This window comes from Balaenoptera ricei, chromosome 1, assembly GCF_028023285.1.
Source record: "Balaenoptera ricei isolate mBalRic1 chromosome 1, mBalRic1.hap2, whole genome shotgun sequence".
NCBI classification, from domain to species: Eukaryota; Metazoa; Chordata; class Mammalia; order Artiodactyla; family Balaenopteridae; genus Balaenoptera; species Balaenoptera ricei.
The window spans coordinates 158,550,889-158,569,138 of record NC_082639.1 but is presented as its reverse complement, the minus strand read 5'-3'; the positions used below and the strand labels follow the sequence as shown (position 1 = coordinate 158,569,138).

At 48.6% G+C, this 18,250-nt stretch overlaps 1 protein-coding gene across 3 annotated transcripts in view; it reads right to left on the bottom strand.

The window, feature by feature from the left end:
• The window catches only part of ATP2B4 (ATPase plasma membrane Ca2+ transporting 4), an 89,921-nt gene extending 76,961 nt beyond the window's left edge, over positions 1-12,960 (bottom strand). For all 3 annotated transcript variants that reach the window (XM_059939546.1, XM_059939525.1, XM_059939535.1), the window contains exon 1: positions 12,873-12,960. The gene's annotated coding sequence lies outside the window, so the exon portion shown is untranslated. The remainder of the gene's footprint in view (positions 1-12,872) is intronic.
• Between the last annotated feature and the right edge of the window lie 5,290 nt (positions 12,961-18,250).

Sequence of the window (18,250 nt, the reverse complement as noted above, 5' to 3'; positions counted from 1 at the left end):
CCAGTCACATGGAAAAATTTGTCCGTGGTCACAAGGATGGCAAGGCAGACTTGAACCCAGTTCCGTCTGACTCTCCCAAATCTGGGATTGGGAAGGTTGTCTGGGTGATTGAAGACAGAGAGCATTGCTATAGAGAAGGGCATGGGAAGAGATTCAGGATTTAGTAAACTCTGGACCCTGGGGCTGAAAACCCAATGGAAATTAGCATTATTTTCTCTAGGGATAGAGGAGCTTGGCAACCTGTTCCAGGTTGTGAATTTTCCAGTGTTTGGGAAATCCTGTTCCAGTAAGTGAATTTTCCAGTGTTTGGGAAATCTCCTTTCACCTGCTCCCTTCACAGGGCTAAGTGTCTTAGGTCAGATGTACAGGACAGGAGACACAGATGGATATAGGGCCATACTTTCCTTTAGACTCCTCCATGTTGAGGGACTGTTCCTAATGTCTCCCATCAAAGTAGAGTTGAGCAGGGATCAGAGGCACACCCAGAGGGTTACCCCAGTTATTTCAGTGGCCCATCCCCCAACAGTCAGAATATTACCCTTTTCCCTCTGACCATGGGAAGCCCAGGAGTACAGAAGATACTAAAACAAAATCCACTCAACGATTTTTTTAATTGAGCACTTACTATATGCCACATACTATTTTAGGTGGGATACATAAGTGAACAAAAAGAATAAGATCTTTGCCCTCATGGAACATACATTACAGCAGGATCAACATAAAATATCTTTTTTTGGTGAGTCTTGGTTAATAGAAAGGGTCTTAGTGTCAGACAGGCCTGGGTCAAATATCAGCCTAGCCCTAACTTAGCTTGCTGAGTGTTAGCTTTCTTATCTATAAAATGAAACAATGACACATTGTAGGGATGTTGTAAGGATAAAAGATAACGTACATAAAATGCCTGGCATATAGCAGAGTTCAAAAATGGTATTCTTATTTTTCCAGGCCCACCTGAACATGCAGATTCTGGGACAACTCACATGCTCTCTTCTTTAGGGGCTGCATGCAGGGCATCATCTCCACGATGTCCTTAGTGACAGTCCGGTGTGGTAAAGAGCATACTTGGGTTTGCATCTACCTAAGGTCAAGGATTTCCCCTCTAGAAACATCTGCTCCCACCCATAGCCCCTGTTGAAGGGATAGGCCTGGGTGGTCATGATTTGATTAGTCCACACTCTCCTCAAGCAGGCCACGGATAATTAGCAGGGGTGGACATTGGACCTGAGCTGGAAATCAGCATCTCTTGACATTTGGATGGAGAAACTGAGTTAATTTACTTTGGAGAGCTAAGCAGGAAGGTCATATCAATTTGGAGATTGAACCCGTTGCTTGGTGAACCACAATGGGTGCTGCGCGTGTGGACCAGGAGGCAGAGAAGAGAGCGCTAGCACTTCCAGAGAAAAGACGCGGTCCACCGGGCGCTGCACTGCCTGATGCTAATCCTGTGATATTTCTCTGTAACCTCCTAAAGCCCCCTTTTACTTGTGCTTCTTTGGGTTGGTTCTGTTCTGCGACCAGATGATGTCTAAGACAAATCCAGTATCTGTCTCAGACGGTGGTTATTGTGACATAATTTGAAATCAGCGTATTTAGCCGACATTCAATAAATGCTGTCGAATCTCTCCCTATTCTTGTCAACCACTCAGTCATTCAGCAATGGAAAGAGGAAATTCAGAAATGGGCTACACTTGGGTTGCACCTCAGCCTGTGTTTTATGAACATCTTTACTAATCTGTAAAATGAAGATAATACTAGTATTACTTTACTGTCTGCTAAGAATATTAAGTGATGGGACTTCCCTGGTGGCACAGTGGTTAAGAATCCACCTGCCAATGCAGGGGGCACCGGTTCGAGCCCTGGTCCAGGAAGCTCCCACATGCCGTGGAGCAACTAAGCGCCTGAGCCACAACTACAGAGCCTGCACTCTAGAGCCCATGAGCCACACTACTGAGCCCACGTGCCACAACTACTGAAGCCCACGTGCTTAGAGCCCATGCTCCGCAACAAAGAGTAGCCACCACAATGAGAAACCCACGTGCCGCAACTAGAGAAAGCCCGTGCACAGCAACGAAGACCCAATGCAGCCAAAATAAATAAATTAATTAATTAATTTAAAAAAAGAATATTAAATGAGGTAATCCAAATTTAATACCTAGCACATAATTAATGGATGTTAGCTCAGACTATTACTTCTATTGTTGTTATTATTTAAGATGCAACAAGTGTTGTTTTAGATCTTGATCTAGGCAAGGAGAGAAGACATGGTAAGAGCAGAATCTGGAGTGGACAGTGAGAGATCAGAGAAGGATGTGCTGGCAAGTGGCGTCAAACGACTGGGCAGTAGAGGCGACCGAAATGCGAACTGGAAAATGAGACGGGGGGCACTGGAATAATAAGCCTTACATACATCCAGCACTTCAGCGTTTACCCAATGCTGTCATCTACCGTATCTCATTTGTCCATCACAACACTCTACAGGGTAGATAAGGAAAGGTAGATATTATATACATGTTATAGATGGGAAAACTGAGGTTCAATAAAGATGTGTATAACATGTATCAACTGAATCTAAATCCACTCTTTTATCCTTCAATATCACACTGCCAAGTAGCGTGGAAGGGCTGAAATGAGAAGTAAGGATTGGAGGAGAAACTGGAGGGTTTCTCTTGAAGTTTATTTCTTCATTCCGAGGTTCCATTCAGATGGAACTCTGCATATCCCTGCAACAGAATGTCTCTGCCCCATCAGATTCTGAGAACATAAGCAGGGGATTACAAAGTCAGATGACACTGGGATGCCAGCCCAAGGACTGGGTATACCAGGCTGGACCAACATCCAGCTCCAGCACCAGGCCCTGGCCCAGAAGGCAAAGGACAAGGGCAAGTCCTTCATCATCAGGCCACAGTCTCATTGGTAACACAGGGGTGCCTCTCCCAGCTCAGTTCTTCATGGAATCTAGGCCTTATCTTCCTGAGTTCGGGGGTTAAAGGTATTCTGCAAGAACACAAATGCAAGTTCTCTGGAACACTGCTACAATCAGAGCTTGCTGTGGGCGCCCAGGCTCAGGATACTTGCCCTTGAGCTGAAAGTAGATGATTTTTAGTCTTTCCCTGACTTCTGGACGCCACTTCTCTCCAAATACTAACATAGCACCTGGCACACAGTTTGTGCTTACTTTGTGTTTGTTGAATGAACAAATAAATAAATAAACAAGCAAACGAATGACAGATTGGCTCTGGCAATAAAATCGATCTGTGCTGTCCCATTACAGTGGCTCAACCCTGCTGATTCTTAGCCCCAAAATCAGAGCTCCCAGCCAATCTGGGTTAGTCAGCTGCCAAGGAAGAAGTGAAGGTCAGAGCGCTTCCCCTCCACACTCCTTCCGAGAGGCCACATCCTGAGAAAAGGGCTGGGCTGGGGACACCCAGGCAGAAGGAGGTCCTTTTCCAGGACTTGAGCTTCCCCTCTTCATTATCCTGCCTCTCTCAGCTCAAGGCCCAGCTGCCTGGGAGGGGCTGTGGAAGAAAACCAGGTCCATCAGGAGCTACACAGTGATAAGGGTGGTGCCAAAAGTGCTTCTCCTTTGCATATTCTCTAGTCCTAATGACCTTAATTGTTAATAATAGCAGCAACAATAGCAATCACAGCACAGCACTTTTATGGTTTCTAGCATCTTTCTTCCAAAAAGCTTCTAGCACATGACTTCATTGTGTCACACGTCATCCTAAGAGGGGCTGGAATAATTCTCCCAGTTACACGGGTAGAGAAATTGGGTACCAACACGGTTTGGTATTGATCTGGCTCACGCAGTGATGCACTGAGGGGCTCAGGGGCCCAGTCACAGACTTGGAGTGGGGAGAACTGGGCTTGGCCTCCAACTAGTCTGGTGTCCTTGGGCAAGTCTCTACTTTTCAGTTTTCTCACTTGGGATAAAGGGAAATTGGACCATCTCTCCAACTCTATCCATCTCAAATGCCTGGCTCAATAAAATGAGCTACCCCCCACCCAAAGCCTGGTGACTGACCTCCCCTGTACCAAGGTCAGAAAGTCCCTGGAAGTTTGGATGCCAGCTCTGCCTATCCTAGCATCCTAATAGATGTCCTATGAGTGCTCCCCACAAAGAAGGTTGTAGTACAGACAGTGGGGAGAAAACATCAAAAAATCATCCTAATGGTCCATGAGCACCAGGAGAGCAGGCAGGCAGCAGGCTGCTGCTGAGGCCAGATGCCATCCTGCTTGAGACCCAGGTGCTGGCTCAGACAGAGGGCTGGAGGCATTTCAGCAGGAGGGAGCAGACAGCCTCCCTCACCTGCCAGAGCATCTGACTCTCCACGATGCTGAGTGTCCTCAGCCAGATGCAGCAGCACCACCCTTCCTCCCAATCTACCCCCACCCCCATCGTCTCCTTCATCAAGGCTATTTTCTCTCCTCATTCAAATCCTGTTTGGCAATCACCTCCCCCAAGAATAATTTTCAGGTGAGCCCTGCCAAATTCTGGTCCCCACATTCCCACTAATACCCCTTCAGCTCCTATATCACTGTGCCAGATGAGGCTTCAAGTGTGTGTCCCCGCTGTTGTCTGCCACTAGAGGGGGAAAATATTAGATGGATATTTCCTATTTCTTCCTTTCTTAGTTTCCTCCATTCTCAATCCCCAAGATATGAAGCAGGGCATTCAGGGCACAGGAATAGTGGACTATAGATGGACAGCACTCTCCTCTCTACACATGGGCAGCTGCCCTGGCCAGTTACCAGAAATGCTAATGCTGAAATCTCAACCAGAGTCTGGACAAGGGCTCGGCCAATGTGTCTACCTCCAGGGCCGAAAGTCTGGATTGAGAGGTAGGATAGGCCGGCCTAGCAACTGGTGGCTTTACCCAAATTTCTCCAAACCCGATCCATTGTTCAGATGAAAATCTCATCTCTCCATCCCACGGCACTGACTGTAGTTCCTGATTTCCAATATCTAATAATATTAATATTATGTTGAATCACATTAAATTGCCTTTTATAGGTTAAAAGCGGTTGCAAACTGGCAATTTCATATGGTTGGACCTAATAACTCTTTGGGGGGAATCATGTTCCTTAGGAGATAGTAAACTACCTGAAGGCTTGGATTTCTGTATCTCTAGCTAATCTTTCTTTCTCTAGCTTAGGACGTAGCAGAATCGTGGCCTTAGAAGGTGTTGAGTAGGTACTCAATTGAACTTACAGACAGGTGGAGATGGGGACTCTAAGAACCTGTTCTAGTCCCAAAACTTGAGGGTGTGGTTGTCCACAAGGCAGATCTTTTTAGGTCTCCTTATGTCTGGTCATCCTGGGAAGAAGGATGGAACTTAGCTACAGGCTGTTACATTGTGCTAGACTATGATAAAGAGCTTGGTTTGGGTGTTGAGAGTTTTGCCTCTTTGTAGAAAAAGAGAATCTTGAATCAGAAATGCCTGTTTGGGACTTCCCTGGTGGTGCGGTGGTTAAGAATCCACCTGCCAATGCAGGAGACACGGGTTTGAGCCCTGGTCCAGGAAGATCCCACATGCCTCGGAGCAACTAAGCCTGTGTGCCACAACTACTGAGCCTGCGCTCTAGAGCCCTCGAGCCACAACTACTGAAGCCCACGTGCCTGGAGCCCGTGCTCCACAACAAGAGAAGCCACGGCGATGAGAAGCCCGCGCACCACAACGAAGAGTAGCCCCCGCTCACCACAACGAGAGAAAGCACGCACGCAGCAACAAAGACCTAACACAGCCAAAAACATAAAAAATAAGAAATAAATTAATTAAAAAAAAAAAAATGAAATGCTTGTTTGTCCAAGCTTGGTTTCAATTTATAGTGGGGGAGACGAAGGCCCAGAGACATCACCTGCCTCTGTCAAGGTCACACAGTAGTCAAAAGCCCAGGTCACCAGTTTTCTTTTTATTTTAAATAAATAAATGTATTTTATTTATTCATTGGCTGCGTTGGGTTTTCATTGCTGCGTGCGGGCTTTCTCTAGTAGCGGGGGCTACTCTTTGTTGCGGTGCAGGGGCTTCTCATTGCGGTGGCTTCTCTTGTTGTGGAGCACGGGCTAGGCGTCTGGGCTTCAGTAGTTATGGCACGCGGGCTCAGTAGTTGTGGCTTGTGGGCTCTAGAGCGCAGGCTCAGTAGTTGTGGTGCGCGGGCTTAGTTGCTCCGTGTCATGTGGGATCTTCCCGGACCAGGGCTAGAACCTGTGTTCCCTGCATTGGCAGGCGGATTCTTAACCACCGCGCCACCAGAGAAGTCCCACGATCACCAGTTTTCTGACTCTCAGTCCCATGTTCTTCTGGCAGGCCTGGCAGCGCATGAGAACAAACTCCTCCCTGTCTGCCCCCTTTCAACTTCCTGGCTTCTGCTCTTTCAGCCTCCCTAAGCAAGACAGAAGGTGAATTGACTAAAGGATCAACAGCCCTCTCCTACATGAAAAAAACCCTGAGTCACACAGGGCCTTAGTCCCAGGGTTTTCAGGGAGAAAAGAGAGGGGGAGTGAGAGATACGCCTCCTGGAAACCTGATATCTCTCCAGAGCTAGGATCAGGCTGAAAAGGCAGTGGTGAACAGCACAGTAATTTGGGTCAGTGACAGTGCAGCCGCTATGCAGGCTCCAGCAAGGGAGGATCTAGGAGCCCTTGCTTAGTCCACACATGAAGGCTCAGGGCAGGCACAGCTGGCTTCTCTCAGAAGCACCTCATTATAGAATTCAGAAGGGATGTGAAAGGTTGGTCAGAAACAACTTCTGGACTGTTGGTGGATTCCTCCTCTTACAATTGGGGACTCTCCTCAAAAGGCAGGTGGGTGATTCTGGAAGCCCTCAGTCCGCAGACTTCCTCAGCTGGCCCATGGCATTGTGGGGAAGTGCCTGCTTCCACCCGTTGCTCCTGGCCCGCCCAGCTGCCCAGCCCATTGTGCCCCAGCTGCTCCCACCCAGAAAGAAAAGCCTGATGTTGACAGCAGTGAGAGTGAAAACAAAGACTCCCCGGGGAGGGTGGCGAGTTGGGGCTAGAGAGCTGAGAAAAGATGCCCCGTTTGGTCCGTTGGTCCATAGTCAGGGCGATGAGTGAGGGCAGTCTAGGAATCTGGGAGTCCTTCCTAGCATGTACTTCTCTCCATACCTTGGTATTAGGAAACATTTCAAATTTGAAACGTTGAAAAAAATAGTACAATAAACAACTCCAGACCCTTCACTTAGATTCACCAGTTGTTAGCATCTTGTATGCCCTGTCTTGAGGTATATATATACATTTTTTGCTGAACCATTTGAAAACCACTTGCAGACACTGTGCCCTTGAATACTTTTTCATAAAGATATTCTCCTATAAAACCATTGTCATGACCACTAGCACACCTTTAAAGATTAACAAAAATTACATGTCATCTAATATCTATATTAAAAATTCCCCAATTGTCCCAGAATGTCTTTTATGGTCTTTTTTTTTTTGACCCAAGATCCAATTAAGGTTTCTGCATTGCATTTGGCTATAATATCTCTTTAGTTTCTTTAAATCTAGACTGGTTTCCGCCTCCCCACCCTTCTCCCCAAACACATAGTTTTAATGTTTTTTTTTTAACGAATTCACTTTTTTGAAGTCTCAGTTGTCATGTAGGATGGCTCTCATTCTACCCCAGCAGATGCTCTTTTTGCTTTTTTTTTGTTTTTTGTTTGATAACATCCAGAGATGCCTATTTTATTTCTTACTAGGTGATTGCATTTCAGGCTGATGACATCAAATAAGTCTAATTACCAACTAATTTTGTACCTCTGAACACTCTAAAACACTACCCCCCCCAAAAAAAAAAAGTGACCATACCTTAAGTGCTTGTAAGGATGTAGAGCAAATGGAATTCTCATACAGTGTTGGTTCAAAATGGTACAGCCACTTTGGAAAAGTTTGGCAGTTTCTTATAAATTATAACCCTAAAGAAGTGAATGATGTTCCCACAAAAACCTGAATCCAAAGTTCATAGCGAATTTATTCACAATCTCCAAAAATCTGGACACAACCCAAATGTCCTTCAACTAGTGAATGGATAAACAAACTGAAACAATGGACCACTACTCAGTAATAAAAAGGAACATACTCCTGAGACACACAAGAACATAGGAAGATCTGAACTGTGTCATGCTGAGTGCAAGTCAGACACAAAAGACCACATCCTGTGCAATTCCATCGATAGGACGTTCAGGAAAGGCAAACACCGTGGTTCAGTATCTCATGGCGGTGGTGATTATATGATGATCACTTTTGTCCAAACTCATAGAACTGGACACCAAAACGTGTGACTTTTACCACACAGGAATGGTTAAAAAGTGAATAAATTTGTTAGAAGGGTATTTAAAGAAAAATATTGTAAGGCTATTACAAATATGTCTTAAAGAATGTGCACACATCTTTTTGTATTTGTGAATGTGCATTTTCTGGATAAATTTCTAGAAATAGGATTGCTGGGTAAATGCATATGTTGTTTTGTTAGATGTTGCTAACTTGCTCTCCATAGGGGCCGTACTAATTTGTACTCCTGACATGGATTTTGCAACCTAGGTGGAAGATCATAGCAAGATGCTAGGACGTGTTCTGAGCTGAGAGTTACCCTGAACTTACCTGAGAGTTCTTAACCTCCCCACCAATAAACACACTACCCCAAGCTCCCTCTGCCCTAGCGATCCGGCAAGAAGGTAAAAGCAAAGGAATCTCACTGACTTCATTGCAGTCTATCTCCCTAAGTTATCCCAAAGATTTCTCTACTTAACTTGGGAAAACAGAGCAGAGAGAAATGATGAGGCTGAAGGCTGTAGCCAGAGAAGAACTAGAGTGAGGAGAGTCCAAATAGAGGGAGGGACCCTCGCCCCTTGACACCTATGTTCTCACCTCCCTTTTCTCTCCTTTGGCCTCTCTGCTACCCCCTCTCCCAACACAAATTGCCTCCAAAAGCTCCTCCCCTGACTGGGAGTCCTTGCCTCTGGTTCTAACTAGGTCCTGCCTGGTTTCCCTCCTCAGCCCGCCTTTATGTGGGCTGAACACAGAGAACTGGCTTAAGGTGGAGGCAGAAGTCCCCGTCATTTCTGTTTTAACACGTGCAGAGGAAATAAGTCAGTGGAACAAGAATGGCTCATACAAGGGAAAGAGGAAAGAGGAGACAAAGAGAGATGCTGGGAGAGGAAGCAGAGTACAAAACATTCCACACAAGCCTTTTGGACTCCAGCCCCGGGGCCAGCTTTATTCCTCTGACCCATTCTACAGAAGGGGGAAATGAGTGGGGAAAGGATGTCATCCCAGTTGACTCTGCCCAGGTGTTCTCCTTCCTTGTGACCCAGAGACCTTGCCTTTCTCATCCCTCCCTCCTTCTCACCTCTACCCACCAAATACCAATCAGAGATGACAGAAGTCAATGCATGCATGTCTGAGGAGCAAGGAACTGGCTGGGAAGAGAGCCCTGTCTCAGGGTAGGCTGGGGGGAAGAGGTCAGAGGGCAGGAAGAATTACTCCGGGAAGGCAGCGAGGCCTAGGGTAGGGCATTCCTCTTCAAAGTCAAACCAAATACCTGGGTCAACCTAAGCCAAACATGATTCTTAAGGTCCTGGGACCAAGAATGAACAACCTCCTTTCCTCCCTCCAAGGCTTTGGTGGATCTGGAATGCCCTAGATGGGCAGGCCTTATCCCTCTCTCTGGGTGCTGGGTCCAAGGCCAGGAGAATAGAAAAAAAGAGAAAAGAGGCCATGGGGGTTGCTGAGAGAAGCTAAATTCTTGAATAAGAGGCAGTTTCCTGTGTAATATTTGAATTGCTGGGTCAGTGCTGGGCTGAGTGGCCCAGGATCCCTCTTCTTTTCAAGAGGCTGCAGTCAGAGTGGGAAAGAGTAAGGCTCCCCCTTACCCTTGCTCAGGGACCTCTGCCCCTCCCCCGCACCACCTGACTTCTGGCGCTCACACCTCAGGCAAACTGCGCCAGTTCTGCCCCTAACTGCGCCCTCCCATTTTGACTTTCTTCTGACACCAAAAGCCGTAGAAATCCCACAAATCTGACTCAGCACTCCCTCCCACCATTACTGCGGGAGCAGGCTTTCCACCGTGCAGGGGGTAAACCGAAGACGACAGGGCAAGCTAGGAGTCAGCCCGGATGAGGTTGATCCTCAGATCTGCTGATTCCCAGACTCCCCCAAAATGCCACCTCCTTCTTCCAACATTGACCAAGCGCCTAGGTGCCAGGAATCCCAGAGGTAAAAACGAGCTGTGTTCCTTCGAGTTGACCTTGAACCTAGCCAGGGACACGGAGATGGTAACTGGAGGGGAAGGAACCCAGGCTCAGCGCGGCCCCAGAGGCAGGAAACCTCCGCTCCAGCTCCGAGCGCCCGGTGCAAGGAGTACTCAGATTCCCGCAGAGCCCGAGGGTGGAGCGGCGCTGCAGGAGTGGCTGCGACCGGGCGTGGCCGCAGAGCCGCCGAGGGGAGAGGGCCGAGATTGTGAGGCAGCACCGACCCCGCCCCGCGGCCCAGGCGGGAAGGGAGGGGGCTGTGGGGAGTTCCCCCCCGCCGCCCCACCCACCCACGACTCAAGGCCACGGGACAGGCGCCTCGGTGCGCGCCCTGCTTCTCAAGGAGAAGTCCTCCCGAGCCTACCAGAATCTACCCCTAGTCAGAGCACTGAAAACGGGAAGGTCGGCTGCAGGAACGGTGGGATTATGGGCCCCCAGAATGGGAGGGCGCAAGCAGGGGGGTGGCGGGCGGTGTGATTTCGGGGTTGTACCTCTGCAAGATGGTGGCAGGGACGATGGGGCTCCCGGGCAGAAGCAAAGAAATGGGTTCTCCTCCCTGGCTTTCTCCAGAACCAAGGCATGGGTCCTGCCATGGGTCCCCTGCCCACTGGGTAAGGCCTCATTCCTTTCTCCAGCAGAATCTAGGGAGAGAGGAGCTGTCTGTCCTTGGGTGCAGGCGGACCAGTCATCCAAAACCTCAGGATGAAAACTGGTTCCTGTTGCTTCCCGGCCCCCATTTCTGCTATCCTCCAATCCTTTTGCTTCCTTCTTTCCAGTTTCTAACCTCTTGCCTTTACCACTCTTCCAGCCAAACTAGCTGGGGCAGGGGGCAGGTGCTTCTTTTCCACGCACACCCCCCCCTTCCCCAGCTTCGGTACAGGACCCACCTCATAGAGCACCCTTTACCCGCTCCCAGAGTCAGCTTCCCAGGCCACCACCCCTAGCCAACCAGCGAGGGAACCCAGCTCCACAACCCTTCCTGGCCTCCTCCTTCTCTTAAACCTTCCCCCACCCAGCTCCTCCTAACCCCTTAGGTCCCTCTCCGTGGCCTGTCGCAGCCTAGGGTGACCCAGGTCTCTTCCCTTCCCTTCCTTCCTCGTAAAGAGGGCCTGGAGCTGAGGGAGAAGTGGCGGGGGGGGGGGGGGGTCCAAATAGGAAGGACCAGAAGGGGCAGCTCTGGGGAGAGGCTCAAGGAGGGAGATGAGGATCTTGAGACTGCCTGCCAGACACCCCACCCAGAGGAGGAGGTAGCCTGGTAGAGTGGGATTTTACTTCCCCTCCCCCAGCGGTGCCAGTTGAGTGCCCGCCTATTTCTTCAGCTGAGCTTCCCCCCTACCAGGCTGGCTGGCACCGACTGCAAGTTATTGTAAGTCCGGCAGGAATGCCCACGAGGGTACTGTCTCTGGCCAGCAGAGTGCCCACTCTCTCCCAGGATGTGGTTAGCCACTCTCGCATCCCCCACACCCAGCAAGAGAAGAGTGGTGGATCCTTCAGTGAGATGGAAGCGTGTGCGAGGCTGGACTCGTCTGGAAAGGATGCCAGCCTGCCTCTTCCACACCAAGAGCAAGCCAAGTGTTTCAGTGAGTATGTTTGTGGATGAAAGCAGGAGGGACAATCCCAGCCTTAATTTATACCTCTTCAGCAAGACAGCGCAGTGGCCCAGGATGCTCAGGGACCCTCCCAAGGATGCCTGTGACCAACCCCCAACCACTCACCAGCCCCACAGTCACCAGCCTTGAAATTGCAAACTTTCCAACTTCACCTCTTCTCCCCTTTGGGAACAGCTATATATGGGGCGGTGCCCTCAGAGACACTCATACAGTTGGTTCTTGACTCTCCGCACACACTCAAACAACAACCAAACAACAACGGTACGAGGGAACTCCCAGCTTTTTCCACGACTAATTATAGACGTGAAAGTCTGAGGATGTTTTGCAAGCGGTAGAGAGAAATTGCGAGGTTTCTCTACAAAGCCAAGGAAATTTAATTTGTACATTCCCCTTCCCTACCCCCAACTTCTCCTAGCTCCTACCTCCAGCCATCCCCCCAGTGAGCCCCTCTCTCAGTCCCCACTGGTGTCCCTCCTTCCTGTTGAAGATTTCATACTCATTTTTTTTTTTTTCCGTTTATCTTTGGTGCTTTCAAGAAAGGGAACAGACCCGGAAAATATTTTTGCAACAGTTTTCCATTCTGCGTCTCATTCCCAAGCCAGGGGGGAGGGGGAGGGCAGGAACGAATGGGGGAAAACAAATGCTTTTTCCAAAAGCTCAATTTGGGTATGAAGAATACAGTCCCTCCACTTCCCTACCGCCACAGCCCAGGAATGACAAAAACCAGGGGGGAAAAAAGGAGAAATCACTTGTTTGATTATATGGTTTCTAAGAGCTGAATCTAGGAAGGAAATACAGTATTTGACAAATCTGTGCACACACACACACACACACACACACACATACATATACACACCCTAAACCCAGTCGCAAGAAATATGCTAGTCAGAGGAAATTCAGGGAGTTTTAGAAGCCATTCAGGGAGTTTTAGAGCCATTGAGAGGAAAGAAAGAAACTAAGTTTACAAATCAAGATTCAATTCATTTTCTGCAAGCCTACCTCTCTTTCTAGCAAAGATCCAGGCTTCTCCACGCGGGAATCTCCCTCTGGCTTTCCATGCACAGGGGTAGGGTGGGGGTGACCACCCACCGGTCCAATGTGGCAACCACGCCGGAGGTGCTGTCTGGTCTCTTCGGCCTTTCCAGCCACGACCAGGGAGTGGGCTGGGTCTCCTCCCCCGGCCCTCCCAAAGGGAAGGACCTCTCAGGTTTCTGGAAGGAAAGGGTGCAGGGGAGCTGGGCGGGTGTCTCTGGTCTTACTCTCCTCGGAGGGATGGCTCCCCAGGAAGTTCGTGCCCCCTTTCAACCCCCAGCTTTAGACGGTTTCAACAGCAGAGCTTTCTTGAGAAAATGCTTGTCATGGCAACAGCTCCAGCCAACTCCGGCAGACTCTAGCTCACCAGCCCGGCCGGAGCGGGAGGAGAAAGGGGCGGAGCGAGAAACGGAACGGGGGTGGGACTTGGCGAGAAGCCAGACCATTACTCCACTGTTAAGGTGGCTCGAAGCTGCGGCTGCTTCCTGGTTTGTTTTAAGGCGGAATGGGGAAAGAAGGGGAGGAATCCTCTTTCCTGTGGAGTTTCCTCCCCGCCCTTTCTCTCCCTTGTTGAAAGCAAAGTAGGGTGTGGGTGGAGCGGGAGTGGATGTGGGTGGCGGTATTCAACTGTTGCTGGGTGGAGGGAAAAAAGGAAGCTTCTGCAGGCGGTTGGCTTCCTGCAGCTCCTCTCAACCTCTTACTCACTTAGACCCAGGACCCAGAAACCCAAGGTGTCTGCGAAAACTTGGACCGTCCCCTGCCACCCTCCTGCCCCTGTCTGAGTAGGGGGCCCACTGGAGAAGGCGAAGGCATTGCTTTGGATGCACACACCTGTACACTGCTTTGCTTATACACACACATTAGTACACAGTCCTCACCCAGATTTCATACACACACTCCCAGGTCACATTTTGCTCCCTCTTGCCTCTGTACCCACATCCACCGTGCATGATAATAGCTGCCTACTTTTTTTTTTTTAATTTAATATTTATTTATTTGGCTGCTTCAGGTCTTAGTTGCGGCACGTGGGATCTTCGTTGGGGCAGGTGGGCTTCTCTAGTTGTGGCGCGCAGGCCCCAGAGCGCGTGGGCTCAGGAGTTGTGGTGCACGGGCTTAGTTGCTCTGCGGCATGTGGAATCTTAGTTCCCCACAGTTCCCCTGACCAGGGATCAAACCCGCATACCCTGCATTGGAAGGCGGATTCTTAACCACTGGACCACCAGGGAAGTCCCAATAGCTGCCTACTTTTGAGTTCAACTATGTGTGGGCTATGGCGCCAAAAGCTTTGTATATATGGTTTCTAATGATCATGGCAATCTTGAAGGGTCTTATTATCTTCATTTCAGAGTTGAGGAGATTGAGGATCAGTGACTCGCCCAAGATTACACACCTGGTAAATAACAGAGCACGGATGCAAGGCCAAGTCAGACTGTCTCCAAAGCCTGTGTACTCTCCTGCACTTGTATCATGTTCCAGCACACATTTCCATTTTAGTTTGCACACACTCAGACATCCATGCACACTTATACATAGACTATAAACTGTTAATCACACCCAGCAGCCTCACACCCACCAGCATTGTGCAACAGTGCCACTCCTAGATTTTGCCTGAAAAATTCTGGCTTTCAGGTGCAAACATGCACCATCAACTGGTTCTCGCTGCATGTCTTCATTGACTGATATATCCCCACACCTACCTCAGCAGGCGCATACACACACACACACACACACACACACACACACACACACACACCCCTTCATATGCTAATGGAAGGCAGGTTAACACACACCTCAGAGTGTTGTAAACTATGAGTTTACAAACTAGAGTCGTAAACTATGCTGAGAGGTGACTGGCCACAACTTCAGGGTTTAGGAAGAGACCTCTTTGATCCTCCCATGCTAACTCAACACCTCACACCACACCTGTCCTCCTTTGCCATCCGATCTCCCTACCCTGGGATGAAGAACCATGTGCACATGGAGAAACAGAGTTGTGAATTAGACACAACTGGTTTCCCTCTGCCTATTAACACCCTTCCCCGTGTCCTAACATTGGGGTCCTTTCTTTCCTCTCTTTATTTTTCTATTCTAATATTTCTCAATCACTCATCTATGTCCTATTTCTGAGCCAGGGAAAGTTAAAGAGACAAAAGTAAAGAAACTTTTTAGAGTGGTTGGGCTGGGCTCGGAACTCAGAGTTTCCTAATGTGGTGCTAGAGATTGCCTACTGCCATCTATTTTGGGAGCTGAATCCAAAATAAGCCCCTGCCTATCCTTGTGCCTCTCCTTTCCAGCCCAGCCCAGCAGATGGAAGGTTCCAGGGGTGTGGAGGGGAGTTTAGGGTCACCCTCTTTGAAAGCCATCATGGATTGTTTTCCAAGCAGTCCTTTTTTCCTAGGGATTGAAAGTCTCCTCCTCTTTGGCATTTAGAGGACACGAAAGGTGAGGTGTGCTCTCATTCACTGCCCGCCTCTCTCCCAACTCCTCTGGTCCATCCCACTCCACTCCCCAGGGCATTTCAGTGGAAGAACTGATGGCAGGGATAGAGATGGTACCTTGTTAGAGTTTGGAAGCATGTCAGTTTCAGGAGCCCAGATCAATTGTTGGGGAAGACAGGGGAATGAAAGGAAAGGAATCAGCAGAACAGAGCTTCAGATTTAATGGTTTGTCAGGCTCCCTGCCGGATTGCAACAACTTGACATTTTAGTCCTCAGTGAGTGTCAGTTGCATCTTTATCATGAGAAAGGCAGTCTCTGAAATGGTGCTTTAAATGTATTAAAGTGTATTTTAAGCTTGTCTGCAGTGGCTGTGCCTGGAGGCCTTGCCTAACTGTTCCGTAAACTTGTCTTGGAGGAGTAACAATTTAGGCCAGATGTGTGGGCCCATTAAAGGAAGAGTCTGCTTTGGCCGCCTGGCATGTGGGGGCCGGGAAATGATGCCTGGTTAGTATTTGAAAGGCTAGATCCTCTCCTCAAACTCCTTGGGTTCCAGGGAGGCAGGCTGTGCAGGGCAGGTGCTGCCAAAAGGGGCTCTGAAGTCTGTCCTGCCTCTGGCTGGCTGGGGTCCCTGGGCCAGTGTCAGGTAGATCTGCCCAGTGTCTCCTTCACCGGTGGGGGGTTGCGGGATGAGGGAAGAACCCCCCCACCCCATCCCGACTCCAGCCCCCTTGTAGACAGGAGGGAGAATGTGGGAGTGGGGTGGCTGCCACCTACCTGATCTCCAGCCCCTGAAGCCTGTGTTTTCTGGAAACCCAGAAGCCTTGGTGCCTTGTTTCTTTTAGCAGTGGGCTTGAAATCTAGAATGGATAAAGATCAATAGAGATAAATCTACACATAAAAGTAACCGCCAAGTGTGGGAGAGTAGATTTGTGCCCCTTCCCCCACCATGGCAAGAGGGGGGTTACTGTCTCTAGCATCGAAAGTTCCTGGTTGGGCTGCTGTGTATGGCTGGCTGACTAGCCTCTGACTAGACCCTTTTCCTTCTTATCCCTGCCATGCCCTTGACTTTGCATGTTCTCTACTTCTTGAGCTCTAGCCCCGCTCTCCTCATCCAGGTGTCATGGCCTCCCCAGAGCAGGTCAGTCTAGTGGGCTTCCATCACTGTGGACCCTGTCCTCAAGCTGACTCTTACTTGAAGAAAATGCAGTCAGCCTTGTCTCTCCCTTAGCTGTTTAACAGAGTGTGTTCCTCTGGCCTCTTGAGAGTCCCACTTTGAGTTCCCCAAATCACCTGTGTCATTTCTCGCCAGCTTTCTTGAATGCAGACTATACCTCTCCTTACTGTGAATATCTACTGTTTTATCTGTCTAGACCAGCAAATATCCTCCCCACACCCAGACCCAGGTCTTCTTTAAGGTGGCCTTTCTCCTCATTGTTAATATGGGAACTGTCATTTTATTAGAGGCCCCATCTCTACCTGACCCAAACTGAGCCAATTATATTCTTTCCTGAGATTTTTGAGTTTAAGGCCAAAAAGAAAATGAGGCTTGATTCTCTCCAGCAGTGGACACTCTGAGGAGTGAAGCTCTGGAAGTATGAGGGACTATATTCCCTGCCACATGAAAGAAGCCTGCCACAGGAAAGAATAAAGCTTACCTGCAGAGAGAGACAGAGAAGAAAGCTAAAGAGGAAGTTCTGGAAGCATTTGAATCAACTCTACCTCATATCCTACTGTACCCTTGCTGTTCCTACCAATGAGTTAGTTACATGACTCATTGTGAATGTATAATCTAGACGAAACTGGGTTTTTTGGTCACTTGTACTAAGTATTATAGAAATGTAATATAGAAACCTTTTAAGCTGGTACCTACTACTTAGATACACTCATTTCAGTGAATTTTATTCATTCGTTTTATTCATTACTGAATATCTACTATTCAATTCAGTACACATATATTGAATGTCTACTGTTTTAACATCTATTGGGCCCAGATGAGGCATACAGAGATAATAAAGCTTATAGTTTAGTGGAGGAAAAAGAGATAGTCATAGCATAAATAACCACAATAGAAGGTGTTTAGTTATTTTAAACATATTTATTGAGTGCTTACTATGTGCTAGACAGTATATGTTGAAATATGAAGTATGAAAATACTTCTCTGGAAATTCCAGGGAGTGATTACTTCTGACAAAAACATTAGAAGGCTCTAGAAAAGAGATGGTATTTGGAGGTACCTGGAAAATCTTGAAGAGTAAGCTTTAGCCTGTTTTTTGGCGTCGGGGGGGGGGGTGGTGGGGGGTCGGGTTGGGGTGGAGCTGTGAGCGAAGGTCCAGAGGCAGAAAGTGTAGAGAGTGGAGGCTGGGAGATGGGCTGGGAATGGACTGCCCAGAGCCCTGAGTGGCTACTTCAGGTCTATGTTTAGCAAGCTGGCTGTGGCAGCATCGTGTCTGGTAGCTTGGAAACCTAGGTGGCAGGCAGGGATAATCCCCGCCCAGTGCAATGTTGGGCAATTTTGTATAATGTAGTTATATTTAACATAGTCCATATTTTCTAGAAGTTTCTGATCAGTTGTGGAGACACATAAAACCGATCACAAAACAAAGTGTGTGATTAAGTCAAACTTGGATCCAGGTGAAAAATCCAGTGAAGGTCTAGTGAAGGGAAAGCTAAAGATGGGCTGGAGCCTTTGGGGAAGGCTTTTTAGAGTTGGTGGGACTCCAGCTGGACTTTGAAATTCTTCCTAGTGTCTCTCCTCCCACTACCCTGCAGAACAATTCTGGTGATGGCTGAAGGCAGGATAGACAGAGGCATTTATCCAAGCAACATCTGCCTCCATGCCCTTTGTTTGTCCTTATACATAACCCAGGACAAGACTACTGATGGGGGAGGAAACTGGAAGACAGAACT